The sequence below is a fragment of the Lethenteron reissneri genome, chromosome 72 (assembly GCF_015708825.2).
Source record: "Lethenteron reissneri isolate LAM-NWPU_2019-01 chromosome 72, ASM1570882v1, whole genome shotgun sequence".
In the NCBI taxonomy this organism is placed as follows: Eukaryota; Metazoa; Chordata; class Hyperoartia; order Petromyzontiformes; family Petromyzontidae; genus Lethenteron; species Lethenteron reissneri.
The window spans coordinates 5390401-5411399 of record NC_083850.1 but is presented as its reverse complement, the minus strand read 5'-3'; the positions used below and the strand labels follow the sequence as shown (position 1 = coordinate 5411399).

The following is a 20999-nucleotide window of genomic DNA, read 5'->3' as shown; positions in this document are numbered from 1 at the left end:
ACCCACCCACTCACTCACCCACTCACCCACCCTCCTACTCACCCACCCACTCACCCACCCACCCACTCACTCATCCACCCTCCTACTGACCCACCCTCCTACTCACCCACTCACTCACCCTCCCACCCACTCACCCACCCACTCACCCACCCACCCACTCACACACTCATCCACTCAATCACCCACTCACTCACGCACCCACCAACTCACCTATTCACACACTCACCCACCCTCCTACTCACCCACCCACTCACACACTCACCCACCCACCGACTCACCCACCCTCCTACTCACCCACTCACCCACCCACTCAACCACTCACTCACCTGAGCTCCTCCTCATAGGAAGGATCGCCACGCCCCCCAGGGGATCCGAGCGACGCGATTGGCTGATAGTCCTTGTCTACTCCCCCCATCGTAAAGCTGAGGGGGGGGGGCGGGCGATGGGCGTGGCTAAATAAAGGGGGCGGGGCCACGGAGAGGGGGTCGGAGCCTCAGGGGGTTATCAGTCGATGTTGACTACCTCGCCTGGTACGCAGGAGGTCGTGGGTATCGATACCGGAACCCTGTGCGACAGACAGAGACACACAATTGAACCCTCTCACAGCCAGTGCTCATCACACCACTTCGGCAAGTAATCCGATAACATTACAAACCACCACTGTGCACGTCATTAAACTCTAACAAAAACTGTAAAACTAAAATGGTAAAAATTACGCACAAAAGTACTCGATAATAGGTATAACCACATGACATAATATTTTTTCAGTCACCCCGAGCTCTCTGGTTGACTCTCGAGCCACTCCATTACATCCAGCCATCTCTCGGGATCCAACTGCATGGGATCGAAGGTGGAAACTTCTTCAGGACTCATTGCAGCACCTTGAATTTCAGCTTTTGATTTCAGTTTCCTATCATTGTGGACCTTCTGATGAGTGTGCAAATGCCTTCCCACACACAGAGCACAGGAATGGCTTCTGGCCCGTGTGTGTTCTCTGGTGACTCTGAAGAGTTGATGACTGTGCAAATGTCTTCCCACACACAGGGCACAGGAATGGCTTCTCGCCCGTGTGTGTTCTCTGATGGTCTTGAAGAGTTGACGAGTATGCAAATGCCTTCCCACACACAAAGCACGGGAATTGCTTCTCATCCGTGTGTGTTCTCTGGTGTCTCTTAAGATGTGATGGCCATGAAAATGCCATTCCACACACAGAGCAATTGAATGGCTTCTTGACTCCGTGTGCAAGGGGCTGTGGAGAGCGTCTCTGCTCCATGTGAGCGTAGTAACAGCAGCGGTATTATGAAGTCAAAAGTACGCTATCGGCCGCAAGGATGTTTAGCGTTTGAATTTTGTTAACTGCTAAAACAAGAATGACACTCGCGTCTAACCGAGACGCAAAAAATCCCGCAAATTTGACGACGAACACGTTTAAGAGTTTATCCGCGAAAATAGACACTTACTTCAGATTCACGGTATATCGATGTCTGGAACCCGTCTGAAGATGTCGCCACGAACTCTACCGATCCTAGGGGAAAGGTCCCCGTAGTTAATCGTTCATCAACGTACCAGTCACTAATCCCGAAGTATGTCGGGGATAAACTGTACTTTATTACTTGTAAACTGTAATAAATAAAGAGCAGAGCCCGAATCTGAAGCCACCACCCGAACATCAGCAGCAGTCGATAGCGTGATTCTAATAGGACCACGTTGTTATAATCATAATTTTAATGCGATCAAAACCGCGCACCTCCCATTTTGCATTTACGACTCGCGATATGCATCTACATATAACATACATTCTAGCTCAGTGTAATTCTAATACGACCAGAGTGTGATTCTAATCATTCTAATCCAATCTTAATCCCCCAGTTCGCATATCCGACCCCCGGTTCGCATGTCCAACGGACATACATATTACATACATACGACCATAGTATGTATGTATGTAATATGCATACATATGTGCAGTGTGATTCTATTACGATCACATTGCGATTATAATACTTTCAAATGATATTCTAATATTAATTTGAAGCTTTCGTGACTGCAGGAATTAATGCTCGTTGGTTCTTTCGGTAAAGTCACGTAGGTAGAAATAAAACAAAGTAAATCACGTTTCGGACGAAACACAAGCGCACGCCTTCAGGTGAGAATCGCGATATCCGCGATATCTGCTGCGAGCAGCACGATGTCAGCGTGAAATGTTGTGGTTTCACGCTTCAACACACCGGTGGGCTAAAGCAGTGAACTAATTGTCCTTTGTCAACGTGACACTTTTTTACTGATTGGCCGTGTCGGGTGGTGGAGGGTTACGACACATTTATAAATAACGCGATCTAAACCCAAAAACGTTGATTATGAATAGTTTATATTTGTTTAATGTTTAATGTTATCTTTGAAGGGTTACAGTTTACATGTTTAAGAGTACAAGTGATCTCCAGTATACTTCGGAATTAGGGAAAGGAACGTTGCTAAACTATTTATAACAGGGACCTTTCCCCTCTAGGAACACATGTTGATGGTGGAGACAGCCAAGACGTTGCCGGTTAAGGTCAGACTTGTGTTGCTGCAGTTGCTACTGCTGCAGTTGCTGCTGCTGCAGTTGCTGCTGCTGCAGTTGCTGCTGCTGCTGCAGTTGCTGCTGCTGCAGTTGCTGCTGCTGCAGTTGCTGTGTAGTAATGGAATTTAATAGCTATTCACAGTATATACACACATTTAAAGAGTATAACAATCACACATTATAACATTTATACAATACACATCATTTCAAAAACGTATTTAAACATTTCCATTAATTTTTTTTAAACTGAGAATGTCGTTGTCCATGTTGGGAGATGGAGCGCAGTGGATCGTATCGTCTAAGCTGCTTTTCGGAATCCGTGTGATAACCCAGTCACATCGCCAGCTCCAGTGACAGCGCCTTGCCCAAACTACATCTCCCCAACAAGGCAGCCTTACCGATGCTGTGTATTGTGTTTGTGGGATAACAGGGGTGTGTATTTTCCCATGCGCCTTGCCCAAAACGACTGATTGTCCGCTTAACAGCCTCGCCTGTAAACCACCATTGGTGATAGTGTTGTTTGAGAGCAGCTATTAAAGTCGCTTTGGCAAACGAGTTGGTGGCTGGCCAAACCATGCATCGCTGTTTGTCTCCGGAGTGATGACGGATACAAACCAGACCAAGCGGAGACCATGTACCAGATCGGACTTTGGTTACTGATGTTAGAGTGATTGTATTGCAAGTGTGGTCACTACGCGTCTGTACGTGCTCACTCCCGAAGCTCGGCGATTTTTGGCAACGCCACGGGGCTGCATTCACTTTAAATCGAGGACAATGGAGGGCATGGGGAACGTGTTTTTCCATTTATTCAAAATAAGCGCACAATTACACACTGAGATGCACTTACATATTCATGCATGAAGCACAATGGGCACATTACCCTTCGGTATGTTAATATAAATGCGGATTGTGCCTTCCAAAATTAACAATCGAATGCAAATATCCTGAAAGACAAAGGATTGGATCCTAGGGGGGGAGTTATAAGGCGGCTCAGAAGCAAATGGTTTGCATTGTACTGGAAATGTGTGATCATAGGACATAATAAATATTCCCTTCGAGTTTTGACGTAAAAAATATTGCAGATGAATAAAAATGTATTTTTAACAAATGTTTGTACGGTCTTTATTTTATAATGTTCCTAGCAAAAACATGTTAAGATAATTTCAGGTGGAGGATCTCCGTCACACAAGTGTGCCCTTAACCGGCAGCATCTTGGCTGTCTACCCGATTAACACGTGTTCCTTGAGGGGAAAGGTCCCCGTAGTTAATCGTTCATCAACGTACCAGTCCCTAATCCCGAAGTATGTCGGGGATAAACTGTACTCTATAACATGTAAACTGTAATACTATAAACGATAACGCTCAAATCTCAGCTCAGATAGGATCATCTCAATTATTTCCATAGACGTGTGGGGTCCCACGAGAGCACTGTTATATACGCAGCATGTTGGTGTAGGACATATTAAACATTAGGTTCGCGTTTTAACGTAAAAATGATTGCAAGATGAATAAAAACGTATTTTTAACAAATGTTTGTCCCTTATTTATTTTACAATGTTCATAGCAAAAACATGTTAAGAGAATTTCAGGTGGAAGATCTCCGTCGCATAAGTGTGCCCTTAACCGGCAGCATCTTGTTTCAAATGTTATCGCAGTAAACAATTCGGACCACAGCACAGCAGGACACTCAATCTCGAGCATCTGCGAAGCAACGATATGAGTGGGCTAAGACCTGCAAGTTTATTCGAGTGTTGACGTTATTTTAGCTATATAGTTAAGTACATGTACGTGATAAGAATTCGTCGACATGGCAGGTGTCTTGTTCTCCTTAATCAACCAAAATTATGACAAATTACGTCATAAATGAGTGTGAGCTAATTCTTCGGTAGTATTCGCTAAACACTGTTGGCACTAACCTACACTAAGTTATGTTTAAACAAAGTCAACTTAAGTCGCTTAAATCTCAGCTCAGGATCATCTCTATTATTTCCATGAACGTGTGGGGTCCCACGAGAGCAGGGCCGGCCACAAACATTCGGGCAGCAGTTGGAGCAGAAGCAGAAGTCGCTGCTTTGCCATCGAACGGTTTCGTAGCTGCTGTAGTTGCTTCTGTTACTGTTATATCGGCAGCTTGATGGTGTCCCGTGATGGGATAACGCCTTTGATCAAAAACTATGATCGAACCTACCAGACCAACGCCATCGATCGACGTCTTGGATATACTCTCACATTGTAAATTCTCACACGGTGAACTTTAACATTATGAACTTCAACAATGGTAACTTAAAAACATTCACATATACATTTGAATAATCTAAAAATTACTGTAAACTAGTATTGTTAGTAAACTCTAAATTTGTGAACTCTAACAATATAACCTATGAACTACAACCTATCCATTGTAACGCTGTAAACGAATATAGACGCACAGTGAACAAATGTGGTGAACTAATAAGGAAATCATGGGGAATGATACTTTAACGCTTTGGTATTCTTGGAACGGAAATGGTTTGCATTGTACTGGAAATGTGTGAACATAGGACGTAATAAATATTCCCTTCGAGTTTTGATGTAAAAATGATTAAAAACTTATTTTTAACAAATGTTGTCAGTTCTTTATTTTATAATGTTCCTAGCAAAAACATGTTCAGAGAATTTCAGGTGGATGATCTCCGTCACACAAGTGTGCCCTTAACCGGCAGCATATTGGCTGTCTACACGATTAACACGTGTTCCTTGAGGGGAAAGGTCCCCGTAGTTAATCGTTCATCAACGTAACAGTCCCTAATCCCGAAGTATGTCGGGGATAAACTGTACTCTATAACATGTAAACTGTAATACTATAAACGATAGTGTTTTAATTTATAACCATATACACGGAGGTAAGGTATTATAATATCATTAGAATAATTAGAATCACAGTGTGGTCGTATAAGAATCGCTAATATGTTTGTATAGTGTACGTGCAAGGATCGGATAAAAAATATTACAATTACATCATGGTCATATTACTATCACGATTTTCACTGCTAGATGTCATCGAATAACAAAAGACGGAATATATTTATATAAATACACGCACAACCCCATCATAAACTCATGAGATTATGAATCGTTACAATTATTATAACAATCACAAATTGTGTCAAAGCGAAATTCCCACAAGCAAAACACCACGCTCACGTGACGAATTCTTAAACAAACTGCAACACTCAAGTGACAGAACTAAACAAAAAAAACGCCGCTGTCGACGGGGCCAAGCAGCGAGTGTTTAACTCCATTGTTTCAGAATCCGTGTCATCACCCGGCCACAGCGCCTGAGCCAAACTACATCTCCCCAACAAGGCAGCCTTCCCTATGCTGTGTATTTTAGCAGTTTATTTACGGACGCACTTGAAGATAACAATTCGTCTAGAAAAGGCAGGCGACTTGTTCTACCAACATGATTTCAATTTACATCCGAAAGAAGTATGAGTTCATTCATGAGCAGTATTCACTAAGCACCGATGGCACTAACCTGCACACAGTTATGATTAAACAAAGTAAACATTAGTCGCTTATCTCAGCTCAGACATGATCTTAGCAATTATTTCCAAATCCGTGTCGGGTCCCACGAGAACAGGGCACGTTCACAAACTCTCAAATTGTAAACTCACATTGTATACTCTAACATTATAAACTATAACAATATAACCTTCAAACTATGAGCTATACACTGTAACGCTTAAAAATAACACTACAAACTAGTGTTATAGTAAACTATATTGTTGTGAACTCTAACAATATAAGCTAACAGTGATACATTATAACGCTATAAAATAACATCATAAACAAGTGTGATATTCGAATCTCATTCGAATTCTTTGCTTCACACCGTGGTCCTCTAAGAATCACACTATGCTCGTGAGTATGTAACATATCTGTATGTAATATGCATGAATGTAATATGTATGTATGTAACATGTCTGTATGTAATATGTATGCATGAGATATGTCTCTATGTAGTATGTATGCATGTAACATGTATGTATGTAATATGGACGTGCGAACCAAGGGTGGGATATGTGAAGCGGAAGGTGCAGGATCAGGATGGGATTAAAATTATTTGAATAACACTTTGGAGGTATTAGGATCAAGCTGTCTACTATTGGATGAATGTTCCATCTCAATGGCATCAAATAGCAATATTCAGTATGAATATGTAAAATAAGCGCACAAACCCAATATTAGCCCGTGAAATAATGAATCGTTATAATTGTAATGACTCCGGACTCAGACTGCAGAGGGTTCTTTTATTTAGCCTTTAACGCGGTTTCAGACCCCAGGCGTCACGATATAGCAACGACGACGACGAGACAGCAACCAGCCAACACAGCCCCGAACATCGTTCCTCCCCCTCTCTCATTCTCGGCGTGAACCTCCGCCCACACTTGGTCTCGCCTTCCCTTCTCGAACTCTCTCTATCCTGTTGTCACCACTTGTCCCTTAGTTGATGCACTGTCTTTACATCACCCACCTCTATGACCTCTACCTGACCCCACCATGGGCGGAGCAACTTGGGGGACATACAGATGTGTATGTAAATTATCTGTTCAATCGGGGGTCGGATATGTGAACCGTGGGGTGGGGGGGTACAGGGCAAGACTTGCATTCAAATTTCAGAATAACAATATGGTCGTATTAGCATTTACTGTGTTTGAATGTATGTTATGTGCAAATGCAAATCGTTAGTCGTAAATGCGAGGGAGGGGTTATGAGGTGCACGTTTAATCCACTGTTAACATTTATTTTAGCATCATATTTAAGGACACTGTTGTTGATAATAATTGGTCTGGACATGGCACGTGCCTTGTTCTACTCGATCAACCAAAATTAGTACAATGTCGGTCATACAGGAGTGTGATTTCATTCATGAGTAGTATTCACAGAGCCCCGATGACACTAACCTACCTAAAGTTATGGTTAAACAAAGTAATCTTGAGCGACTTAATTCTCAGCTCAGACATGATCATCGCAATCATTTCCAAAGACGTGTGGGGTCCTGCGAGAGCAGGTCTCGACAACAAACAGCTGGGCAGCAGAATCGGAAGTAGCTGCGTCGCCCTCGAAATGTGATGTTTCTGCTGTTGTTGCTGCTGTTGTTGCTGCTGTAGTTGCTTCTGTTGCTGTTGTAGTGACATAAGAAGGGAGGGGCTGCTGGGGGCTCTGGGATCCCAGGCGAGTCCAGACGCTTAAGCCTCTGGGCGCCAGGCGTTGGGTTCCCAGGCGCTTAAGCCTTTTTGGCGCCGCCAACGGGGGGGGGGGGGGGGGGCTGTGTGTGCTCTGTGGGATGTCTGGTGGCGCACACGGCCCCACCCCTCGTTAGACCAGGCATAAAAGGAGAGCTCCCTGGACGATTGTTGTAACTCAAGACCCAAGACCCACGACCAGCCATCTGAAGACCCTGGGATGCTGTGAGAGCCAGCGCTGGGACTCTGGAACTCCCGACTCTACGACCATGTGAGGGCGAGTTCCAGAGCGTAGCCAGAGTAGAGTATCTAGGCTGTGTACCTAGGCTGTGTACCTAGGCTGTAACAGAGTATCAGGAGTGTTGGACTGTTGGAGAGTGTTGGGTTGTAATAAACAAGTTACCTCTACAAGTGTCTCCGGAACCCATTACACTTCTAATGATACCTCCGTTTATATGGTTAGAATTTAAAACACTAGTTTATAATCGTTTAATGTTTAGTGTTATGGTTTATAGTATTACAGTTCACATGTTATAAAGTACAGTTTATCCCCGACATACTTCGGGATTAGGGACTGTTACGTTGATGAACGATTAACTACGGGGATCTTTCCCCTCAAGGAACACGTGTTAATCGTGTAGACAGCCAAGATGCTGTCGGTTAAGGGCACACTTGTGTGACGGAGATCCTCCACCTGAAAATCTATTAATAATGTTTTGCTGGGAACATTATAAAATAAAGAACGGACAAACATTTGTTAAAAATACGTTTTTTATTCATCTGCAATAATTTTTACGTCAAAACTCGAAGGCAATATTTATTATGTCCTATGTTCACACATTTCCAGTACAATATACACTGTGCGTCTATGTTGAAGTCAAGGCCATATATCCAACGAACGCATCATCTATGTACATCCTGGAATCGGCTATCTAAAGTCCAATCAAAAAAAGCTATATACTTGAAAACTAAAACGTTTAAAATGTTGAGTAAAGATGTACCTACAGACGCATTCCAACTTTAGCTCAACAGGAACACCAAACGACTACAATTCAACCCTCTCACAGCCAGTGCTCATCACACCACTTCGACAAGTAATCCGATAACATTAGAAACCACCACTGTGCACGTAATTAAACTCTCAAAAAAACTGTAAAACTAAAATGGTCAAAATTACACACAAAAGTACTCGATACGGCTTAAAAGGTATAACCACATGACATAATATTTTTTCATTCACCCCGAGCTCTCGGTTTGATCCTCGAGCCACTCCATTACATCCAGCCATCTCTCGGGATCCAACTCCATGGGATCGAAGGTGGAAACTTCTTCAGGACTCATTACAGCACCTTGAATTTCAGCTTTTGATTTCAGTTTCCTATCATTGTGGATCTTCTGATGCCTGTTAAGAGTTGACTCCTGTGAAAATGCCTTCCCACACACAGAGCACAGGAATGGCTTCTCGCCCGTGTGTGTTCTCTGGTGGTTCTGAAGAATTGACGAGTGTGCAAATGTCTTACCACACACAGGGCACAGGAATGGCTTCTCGCCCGTATGTGTTTTCTGATGGCGTTGGCAGTTTGCTGACAGTGAAAATGCCTTCCCACACACAGAACACAGAAACGGCTTCTCGCCCGTGTGTGTTCTCTGATGAGTTTGAAGAGTTGATGCCCGTGTAAAGGCCTCCCCACACACAGAGCACAGGAATGGCTTCTCGCCCGTGTGTGTTCTCTGGTGTCTCTGAAGACTTGATTGCCGTGAAAATGCCTTCCCGCACACAGAGCAATTGAATGGCTTCTTGCCTCCGTGTGCGTGGGGCTGTGGAGAGCGTCTCTGCTCCATGTGAGCGTCGTAACAGCAGCGGTGTTATCGAGTCAAAAGTACGCTATCGGCCGCAAGGATGTTTAGCGTTGAGTTTTAGATTTTGTTAACTGCTAAAATAAGAACGACACTCGCGTCTAACCGAGACGCAAAAAAATCCCGTAAATTTGACAACGAACACGTTTAAGAGTTTATCCGCGAAAATAGACACTTACTTGGAGATTCACGGTATATCGATGTCTGGAACCCGTCTGAAGATGTCGCCACGAACTCTCCCGACGCAAAGTCGCCTAACTGTCGACACAGCAATTGTGCTCGCCAGGCTGCGTTGTCTCGCGGTTGAAGGGCGATCAGCAGAGCGACGAGTCGAGCGTCCAACCTCATCAAGTTCCCTCTCGAAATGGCATTGAACTCTGCCTCTGAGCCGCCTTATAACTCCCCCCCTAGGATCTAATCTTTTGTCTTTCAGGATATTTGCATTCGATTGTTAATTTTGGAAAGGAACAATCCGCATGTCTATTAACATTCCGAAGGGTAATGTGCCCATTGTGCTTCATGCGTGATTATGTAAGTGCATCTCAGTGTGTAATTGTGCGCTTATTTTGAATAAATGGAAAAACTTTGTCCTCGATTTAAAGTGAATGCAGAGAAATTAGCATGTAACTTTAGAAAAGGAAGAGAGCGGCCTTTGCGACGATGGAGTGAAACCCAATAGGTAATATTCTTTTACAGCGTTACAATGGATAGGTTGTACTTCATAGGTTATAATATTATGTTTCACTATGTTAGAGCTTAACATGTGAGAGTCTACAATATCAGAGTTGATCAAATGCGACGATCAAGGGCGTCAATCGGGTGAGTTTGATCAGAGGCTTTAATCAAAGGCGTCATCCCATCACGGAACACCACTTCCCTGCGTTTATCACAGCAACAGAAGCAACTACAACAGCAACAACAGCAGCGACAACAACAGCAGCAACATCACATTTCGAGGGCGACGCAGCTACTTCCGATTCTGCTGCCCAGCTGTTTGTAGTCGGGACCTGCTCTCGCAGGACCCCACACGTCTTTGGAAATGATTGCGATGATCAGGTCTGAGCTGAGAATTAAGTCACTCAAGATGACTTTGTTTAACCATAACTTTAGGTAGGTTAGTGTCATCGGGGCTGTGTGAATACTACTCATGAATGAAATCACACTCCTGTATGACTAATTTTGGTTGATCGAGTAGAACAAGGCACGTGCCACGTCCAGACGAATTATTATCAACACTAGTGGCCTAAAATATAATGCTAAAATAAACGTTAACACTGGATGCAACGTGCACCTATTAATCCCTGCCTCGTATTTACGACTAACGATTGCACTTGCACGTAACATACATTCAATCACAGCAAAATGCTCATACGACCATATTGTTATTCTAAGAATTGTAATGCGATGCTAACCCTGCACCCCTCACAGTTCGCATATCTGACCACCGGTGCGCATGTCCAAAGGCCATAGATACATATTACATACGTACATACGAGCACAGTTTGCTTGCACGTACACTACACATACATATGCGCAGAGTGTGATTCTAATACGATCACATTGTAATTCTAATACTTGTAATGAGATTATAATACCGTACCTCTGTTTTTGGTGTTATAAATAATTTAACTAATTTATAGTATTTTAATTTTTCGTGTTATCGTTAATAGTGTTACAGTTCACGTGTCATAGCGTACAGGATTCCATGTATACTTAACGATTAGGGACCGTAACGTTGTGAATCGATTTATAAAAGGGACCTTCCCCTCCTGAACCACACATGTTAATGATAAGACAGCCAACATGATGCCTGTTAAGGTCAGACTTGTGTGACGGAGATGCTCCACCTGAAACTCGGCTCCACACGTTTTTGCTATTAACATTCAAAAATAAAAAACGGACAAGCAGTTGCTGAAAATAATGTTTTATTAATCTGCAGGAACATTTACAGAACTACAACTCGTATCGAAAGTTTATGATGTCCTATGTTCAAACAGTTACAGTACAATCTTGACTTGAAGCTTTTGTGACTGCAGGAATCCATACTCTTGGTTCTTTCGTTAAAGTCACGTAGGTAGAAAAATAATAGGTCACATTATTGATCTATAATTATCTATTATTTTGTCTACCTATATGACGTTACCGAAAGAACCAAAGAGTATAGCTACAGTATATTGCAAACCATGTCACTTCCAGGAATACCAAACCAAAGTATAATTCGCCATTGATCTCCTTATTAGTTCACAACATTTGTTCACTTTGCGTCTGTGTTTAAGTCAAAGCCAAACATGCAACGAACGTGTCATCAATGTACATCCTGAAATCAGTTATCTAAAGTCGCTTATTACCAACGAAGGGTAATGTGCCCATTGTGCTTCATGCGTGAATATGTAAATGCATCTCAGTGTGTAATTGTGCGCCTATTTTGAATAAATGGGTTTAGCGCTGGAAAACCACGATCCCCATGCCCTCCAATGTCCTCGATTTTAAGTGAATGCAGCCCAGTGGCGTTGCCAAAAACCGCCAAGCTTCTGGAGTGAACGCGCACAGACGCGTCGTGACCACACTTGCAATACAATCACTCTAACATCAGCAACCAAAATCCGATCTGGTACATGGTCTCCGCTTGGTCTGGTTTGTATCTTCATAACTCCAGAGACAAACAGCGAGGCATGGTTCGGCCAGCCACCACCTCGTTTGCCAAAGCGACTTTAATAGCTGCTCTCAAACAACACTATCACCAATGGTGGTGTACAAGCTAGGGTGTTAAGCGGACAATCAGTCGATTTGGTCAAGGCGTATGGGAAAATACACACCTCTTTATTATCCCATAAATACAACATACAGCAGCGGGATGGCTGCCTTGTTGGGGAGATGTAGTTTGGGTAAGGTGCTGTCACTGGAGTTAGGCGATGTGACTGGGTTATCACACGGATTCCGAAAGGCATCGGAGACGATACGATCCACTGCGCTCCATCTCCCCACATGGACAACGACATTCTAGTTTCAAAAAAATGACATTGATACGACACATTCAGTGGACAGTGTGATTCTAATACGACTAGCGGGATTCGAATAATTGTAATTCGATTCTAATCCTGCACATCCTACCCCTGGTTCGCATATTCACTTATCATACGTACGACCACAGTGTGAGAGATTGGCATGATGTTAATGTTAGAAATAAGCATGTAACCGTAGAAAAGGACGATGAAGTGCAACCCAACGGGTGCAATCCAAAGGGCATGAGAGCATGATTTATAATATTATATGTTTGAGTTTTACATGTGAGAGTTTACAATGTCAGAGTTGATCAAATGCGCCGATCAAAGGCGTCAATCGGGTGCGATTGATCAAAGTCTTTAATCAAAGGCGTCATCCCATCACGGAGCACCACCTCCCTGCGTATATAACTTCAGAAGAAGCAACAACAGCAGCAACATCACATTTCGAGGGCGACGCTGCTACTTCTGATTCTGCTGCTTCTGCTGCCCGGCTATTTGTAGCCGGGCACTGCTCTCGCGGGACCGCACACGTCTTTGGAAATGATTGCGATGATCATGTCTGAACTGAGAATTAAGTGACTAAATATCACTTTGTTTAACAATAACTGTGTGTAGGTTAGTGTCATCATGGCTCAGCGAATACTACTCATGAATGAACTCACACTGTTTAATGACAGAAATTGTAATCATTTTGGCTGCCCGTGTAGGACAAGTCACCTTCCTTGTCTAGACGCATTCTAAACACAACACTGTCCTTTAATATGTTGCTAAAATAACGTCTACACCCTATTCAACATGAAGCCATGAGCAACCCACAGCACGCGCAGAGGTAGGAGACCACGAGGGAGACGGCCTCAACTTGAAGAGAAAGTTGACAAACTCACGGATGCCATCACCCAGCTGCTGCAACGCCTGTCGGATGAGACGCTGCGTCCCGCGGCACCAACCAGGCGAGTAAAGAAAGAGCTGAGCCCGAATCGGAGGTCGCCATCGAAACATCAGCAGCAGTCGATAGCGTGATTCTAATAGGACCACGTTGTTATTATCATAATTTTGATGCGATTCTAAACCGCGCACCTCCCAGGTTGCATTTACGACTCCCGATGTGCATCTACATATAAGTGTAATTCTAATACGACCAGAGTGTTATTCTAATCATTTTAATCCGATCCTAATCCACAGTTCGCATATCCGACCTTCGGTTCGCATGTCCAACGGACATACATATTACATACATACGAGCATAGTATGTATGTATGTAATATGCATACATATGTGCAAGTGTGATTCTATTACGATCACATTGCGATTATAATACTTCTAATGATATTCAAATATTGATTTGAAGCTTTCGTGACTGCAGGAATTAATACTCGTTGGTTCTTTCGGTAAAGTCACGTAGGTAGAAATGAAACAAAGTAAATCACGTTTCGGACGAAACACAAGCGCCCGTCTTCAGTTGAGAATCGCGATATCCGCGATGTCTGCTGCGAGCAGCACGATGTCTGCTGCAGACATCGTTTCGGGCGCTTGTGTTGCGTCCGAAACGTCGTTATTTATTTTGTTTTATTTATACCTACGTGACTTTACCGAAAGAACCAAAGAGTATAGATATTCTAATACTGTCCCTCCGTTTAGGTCTTCTAAATTATATAAACAACTAGTTTATATTCATTTAATGTTTAATGTTATCTTTAAAGCGTTACAGTTTACATGTTTTAGAGTACAAGTGATCTCCAGTATACTTCGGAATTAGGGAAAGGAACGTTGCTAAACTATTTATAACGGGGACCTTTCAACTCTAGGAACACATGTTGATGGTGGAGACAGCCAAGACGTTGCCGGTTAAGGTCAGACTTGTGTTGCTGCAGTTGCTGCTGCTGCAGTTGCTGCTGCTGCAGTTGCTGCTGCTGCAGTTGCTGCTGCTGCAGTTGCTGCTGCTGCAGTTGCTGCTGCTGCTGCAGTTGCTGCTGCTGCAGTTGCTGCTGCAGTTCCTGTTGCAGTTGCTCCTGCAGTTGCTCCTGCAGTTGCTGCTGCAGTTGCTGCTGTTGCAGTTGCTGCTGATGCAGTTGCTGCTGCTGCAGTTGCTGCTGATGCAGTTGCTGCTGCTGTTGCTGCTGCTGCAGTTGCTGCTGGGGCAGTTGCTGCTGCTGCAGTTGCTGCTGCTGCAGTTGTTGCTGCTGCAGTTGCTGCTGCAGTTGCTTCTGCTGCTGCAGTTGCTGCTGCTGCTGCAGTTGCTGCTGCTGCAGTTGCTGCTGGGGCAGTTGCTGCTGCTGCAGTTGCTGCTGCTATTGCAGTTGCTACTATGTGGTAATGGAATTTAATAGCTATTTACAGTATATACACACATTTAAAGAGTATAACAATCACACATTATAACATATATAGAATACACATGATTTCAAAAACGTATTTAAACATTTCTATTCATTATTTTTTTAACTGAGAATATCGTTGTGGAGCGCAGTGAATCGTATCGTCTCAGCTGCTTTTCGGAATCCGTGTGATAACCCAGTCACATCGCCTAACTCCAGTGACAGCACCTTACCCAAGCTACATCTCCCCAACAAGGCATCCTTACCGATGCTGTGTATTATGTTTATGGGATAACAGAGGTGTGTATTATCCCATACGCCTTGCCCAAAAAGACTGATTGTCCGCTTAACAGCCTAGCCCATAAACCACTATTGGTGACAGTGTTGTTTGAGAGCAGCTATTAAAGTCGCTGCAGCAAACGAGGTGGTGGCTGGCCAAACCATGCCTCGCTGTTTGTCTCCGGGGTGATGACGGATACAACCAGACCAAGCGGAGACCACGTACCAGATCGGATTTTGGTAACTGATGTTAGAGTGATTGTATTGCAAGTGTGGTCACTACGCGACTGTATGTGCTCACTCCCGAAGCTCGGCAATTTTTGGGAACGTCACGGGGCTGCATTCACTTTAAATCGAGGACAATGGAGGCCATGGGGAACGTGTTTTTCCAGCGTTAATCCCTTCTTCTTCTTCCTAGCGTTGTTCCCGCTGTGGCACAGGGTCCGCTTTTCGGCATTGTCTTCTCCATTTGGCTCGGTCCAGGGCATCTTCAGGGGATGCGTTGACCGTCTTTATGTCTTCCTTTATTCGATCCATCCATCGCTTCTTCGGACGTCCGCGTGGACGGCGGCCCTCTGGCTCAATACACATGGCAGTCTTGGCCACTGATGACTCTTCACTTCGCATCACATGGCCGTACCACCGAAGCCTTGCCTCAAGCATCTTGTCCGCAATGGGGGCCACACCAAGTCATTTCCGAACGTCTTCGTTCATGACACGATCCCATCGAGTGAGTCCGAGGCTCCATCTGAGCATCCTCATCTCCATGGTGTGGAGAGCTTGTTCGTGTACAGTTGTGGCTGGCCAGCACTCGGATCCATAGAGTGCCACCGGTCGGACGATGGTCTTGTATATTTTTCCCTTCAGCCTATCCGGCATTTTCCGATCACAGAGGACTCCGGTGACTTGCCTCCATTTCATCCACGCCGCATTGACTCGTGACCTCACATCAGTCGTGATGCTACCCTCTGAGCTGATGGTGGAGCCCAGGTACTTAAAGTCCGTCACTTTCTTCAGATATTCTCCGTCAATACTGATGGTGCCGTCGGTTTGGGGGCCACACTCCATATACTCCGTCTTTTTGATGTTGAACCTCATCCCGTTTTCGTCCAAACGTTCTTACCACATGCGGGTTTGTCTTTCGACTTTTCCTCTCTCTTCATCTGAGAGGAGGACGTCATCCGCGTAGAGAATTGACCATGGCAGGGGCGTGTGCAGGTCGGCAGTGATCGTGTCCATGCACAGGAAAAACAGGAGTGGTGACAGGGCCGATCCTTGGTGCACTCCAACGCTGATGGGAAATGGCGGTGATATGCCCACTGCACACCTGACTGCACTGGTGACGTTCTTGTATAGGAGTTGCACCCAATGCACGTAGGTTTCAGGGACTCCATGGGATCGAAGCGAGTGCCAGATGAGGTCGTGGGGGACCCTGTCAAATGCCTTTTCAAGGTCGAGGAACGACACGTGCACAGCTTTGTTCTTCTCTCTGTGCCTCTCCAGCAGGAGCCTCGCCGCGAATATGGCGTCCGTAGTGCCACATCCTTTGACGAAGCCGCATTGGTTGGGTGATAGGGTGACGATGTTTCTAATCCTCGTGTCCAAAACTCGGTCAAAGATCTTCATCGCCTGACACAGGAGCCGGATTGGCCTGTAATTCGAGCATTCTGCCACGGCCCCTTTACCCTTCCAAATTGGATCCGTCGTGCTGGTCGACCAGGCTTCTGGGACCTCACCGGTGCTCGTGATGGTGCTGAAAAGTTGGGTAAGGAGGGCAGCACCCTGCCTGCCAAGGATCTTCCAGGCCTCAGCAGGTATATCGTCCGGGCCAGTCGCTTTCCCATTCTTCATTCTCTTGATAGCTTGTTCCACTTCGGTGATGGTGATAGGTGAAACCGGATCGAGGACGTGTTCAGCGCTAATAATAGGTGGGTGGGGAAATTCCTGGTTGCAGATTCCAGAGAAGTAGTCGCTCCAGCCTTGAAGGATGGCGGGCGGGTCTCTGAGAGCGCTGTGATTCTCATCCTTTATGCATTTGACCTGGCCAATATCCTGAGTCGAACGATGGCGCGCCTCTGCCAGTCGATAGATATTATTGGCACCTTCTGGGGTGTCCAGTTCGACATACAGTTGGTCGTATTGAGCTAATTTCACCGCTGCTACTACTCGCTTCGCTGCCGATTTGCAGTTTCTGTATTGTTGGTAATCCAGATCTGCGAGCGTTTTGCGACACTTCTTGAAAGCTAGCTTCTTCTCTTTCACTGCTAGCTGAACTTCTTCGTTCCACCACCATATTTGCTTGTCAATGAAGTGTTTTGCCGGCTTAGTTAGCCCCAGTGCTTCCGTTGCTGCTGTGCACAGTTGGCCGGCGAGATCTTCCCAAATCGCATTCGCTGGTCGGTTGGTGTTCACGTCAATCTGATTGAGGGCGACTCTCAGCTGATCTTTGCATTCCTTCATCCGCCACCACTTAATTCGCTGCTGTTCCGTTGTTGGTGGGCGATGTCGCTGGCCAATGTCCATTTTCATGTCCATGATCAGGATGCGATGTTGTGGGGTGATGTTGTCCGATGGTATGACTTTAGTGTTTGTCACCGTTTTCAGCTTATCCCGCTTGACAAGCCAGAAATCAATTTGAGTTGATCTCCCACCACTGGCGTACGTAATGAGATGGGACGGTCTCTTCTTGAAGAAGGTGTTGGCGAGGACAAGATCATGGGCTTCCGCAAAGTCCAGGGCTCGGTTTCCCTCATCGTTCCGGGTATCATATCCTTGGCCACCATGGTTTCGAGGGTATCCATCCCGGGCGTTTCCAACGTGTCCATTTAGGTCTCCACCAATTACTAACTGCTCTTCTCCATTTATTTGATTGCATGTGTCCATCAATTGTTCCCAAAATTCCTCCTTGGTATCTGCTGGGCAGCCAGGCTGCGGCGCATACCACCAAAGTGTTATTCAAATAATTTTAATCCCATCCTGATCCTGCACCTTCATGTTTCACATATCCCACCATTGGTTCGCACGTCCATATTACATACATACATGTTACATGCATACATATTACATACAGACATATCTCATGCATACATATTACATACAGACATGTTACATACTGACGAGCAAATTGTGATTCCTAGAGGACCACGTTGTGAAGCTAAGAATTCGAATTCGAATATCACACTTGTTTATGATGTTATTTTATAGCGTTAAAATGTATCGCTCATAGCTAATATTGTTAGAGTTCACAACATTATAGTTTACTATAACACTAGTTTGTAGTGTTATTTTAAAGCGTTACAATGTTTAGCTCATAGTTTAAAGGTTATATTATTAGAGTTTATAATGTTAGAGTATGCAATGTGAGTTTACAATTTGAGAGTTTGTGGAAGTGCCCTGTTCTCGTGGGACCCGACACGGATTTGGAAATAATTTCTATGATCATGTCTGAGCTGGGATGAGCGACTAATGTTTACTTTGTTTAATCATAACTGTGTGTAGGTTAGTTAATTTAAATCATGTTGGTAGAACAAGTCGACTGCCTTTGTTAGACGAATTGTTATCTTCAAGTGCGTCCGTAAATATATTGCTAAAATACACAGCACAGGGAAGGCTGCCTTGTTGGTTCGCACGTCAAATAGCAATATTCAGTATGAATATATAAATTAATCGAACAAACCCAATTTAAGCCAGTGCAATTATGAATCGTTAAAATTGTAATTACTCTAAACTCTTTTATTTAGCCTTTAACGCGGTTTCAGACCCCAGGCGTCACGATATAGCAACGACGACGACGAGACAGCAACCAGCCAACACAGCCCCGAACATCGTTCCTCCCCCTCTCTCATTCTCGGCGTGAACCTCCGCCCACACTTGGTCTCGCCTTCCCTTCTCGAACTCTCTCTATCCTGTTGTCACCACTTGTCCCTTAGTTGATGCACTGTCTTTACATCACCCACCTCTATGACCTCTACCTGACCCCACCATGGGCGGAGCAACTTGGGGGACATACAGATGTGTATGTAAATTATCTGTTCAATCGGGGGTCGGATATGTGAACCGTGGGGTGGGGGGGTACAGGGCAAGACTTGCATTCAAATTTCAGAATAACAATATGGTCGTATTAGCATTTACTGTGTTTGAATGTATGTTATGTGCAAATGCAAATCGTTAGTCGTAAATGCGAGGGAGGGGTTATGAGGTGCACGTTTAATCCACTGTTAACATTTATTTTAGCATCATATTTAAGGACACTGTTGTTGATAATAATTGGTCTGGACATGGCACGTGCCTTGTTCTACTCGATCAACCAAAATTAGTACAATGTCGGTCATACAGGAGTGTGATTTCATTCATGAGTAGTATTCACAGAGCCCCGATGACACTAACCTACCTAAAGTTATGGTTAAACAAAGTAATCTTGAGCGACTTAATTCTCAGCTCAGACATGATCATCGCAATCATTTCCAAAGACGTGTGGGGTCCTGCGAGAGCAGGTCTCGACAACAAACAGCTGGGCAGCAGAATCGGAAGTAGCTGCGTCGCCCTCGAAATGTGATGTTTCTGCTGTTGTTGCTGCTGTTGTTGCTGCTGTAGTTGCTTCTGTTGCTGTTGTAGTGACATAAGAAGGGAGGGGCTGCTGGGGGCTCTGGGATCCCAGGCGAGTCAGACGCTTAAGCCTCTGGGCGCCAGGCGTTGGGTTCCCAGGCGCTTAAGCCTTTTTGGCGCCGCCAACGGGGGGGGGGGGGGGGGGGCTGTGTGTGCTCTGTGGGATGTCTGGTGGCGCACACGGCCCCACCCCTCGTTGGACCAGGCATAAAAGGAGAGCTCCCTGGACGATCAGGGCCCAGTTGTAACTCAAGACCCAAGACCCACGACCAGCCATCTGAAGACCCTGGGATGCTGTGAGAGCCAGCGCTGGGACTCTGGAACTCCCGACTCTACGACCATGTGAGGGCGAGTTCCAGAGCGTAGCCAGAGTAGAGTATCTAGGCTGTGTACCTAGGCTGTGTACCTAGGCTGTAACAGAGTATCAGGAGTGTTGGACTGTTGGAGAGTGTTGGGTTGTAATAAACAAGTTACCTCTACAAGTGTCTCCGGAACCCATTACACTTCTAATGATACCTCCGTTTATATGGTTAGAATTTAAAACACTAGTTTATAATCGTTTAATGTTTAGTGTTATGGTTTATAGTATTACAGTTCACATGTTATAAAGTACAGTTTATCCCCGACATACTTCGGGATTAGGGACTGTTACGTTGATGAACGATTAACTACGGGGATCTTTCCCCTCAAGGAACACGTGTTAATCGTGTAGACAGCCAAGATGCTGTCGGTTAAGGGCACACTTGTGTGACGGAGATCCTCCACCTGAAAATCTATTAATAATGTTTTGCTGGGAACATTATAAATAAAGAACGGACAAACATTTGTTGAAAATACGTTTTTTTATTCATCTGCAATAATTTTTACGTCAAAACTCGAAGGCAATATTTATTATGTCCTATGTTCACACATTTCCAGTACAATATACACTGTGCGTCTATGTTGAAGTCAAGGCCATATATCCAACGAACGCATCATCTATGTACATCCTGGAATCGGCTATCTAAAGTCCAATCAAAAAAAGCTATATACTTGAAAACTAAAACGTTTAAAATGTTGAGTAAAGATGTACCTACAGACGCATTCCAACTTTAGCTCAACAGGAACACCAAACGACTACAATTCAACCCTCTCACAGCCAGTGCTCATC

At 44.6% G+C, this 20999-nt stretch overlaps 1 protein-coding gene and 1 pseudogene across 1 annotated transcript in view; one reads left to right on the top strand and one right to left on the bottom strand.

The window, feature by feature from the left end:
* Positions 1-20999, top strand: part of LOC133361284 (zinc finger protein 239-like) — an 807570-nt gene that overhangs the window by 604571 nt on the left and 182000 nt on the right. The window lies entirely within an intron of this gene.
* Positions 1-20999, bottom strand: part of LOC133361342 (oocyte zinc finger protein XlCOF6-like) — a 276931-nt pseudogene that overhangs the window by 180286 nt on the left and 75646 nt on the right.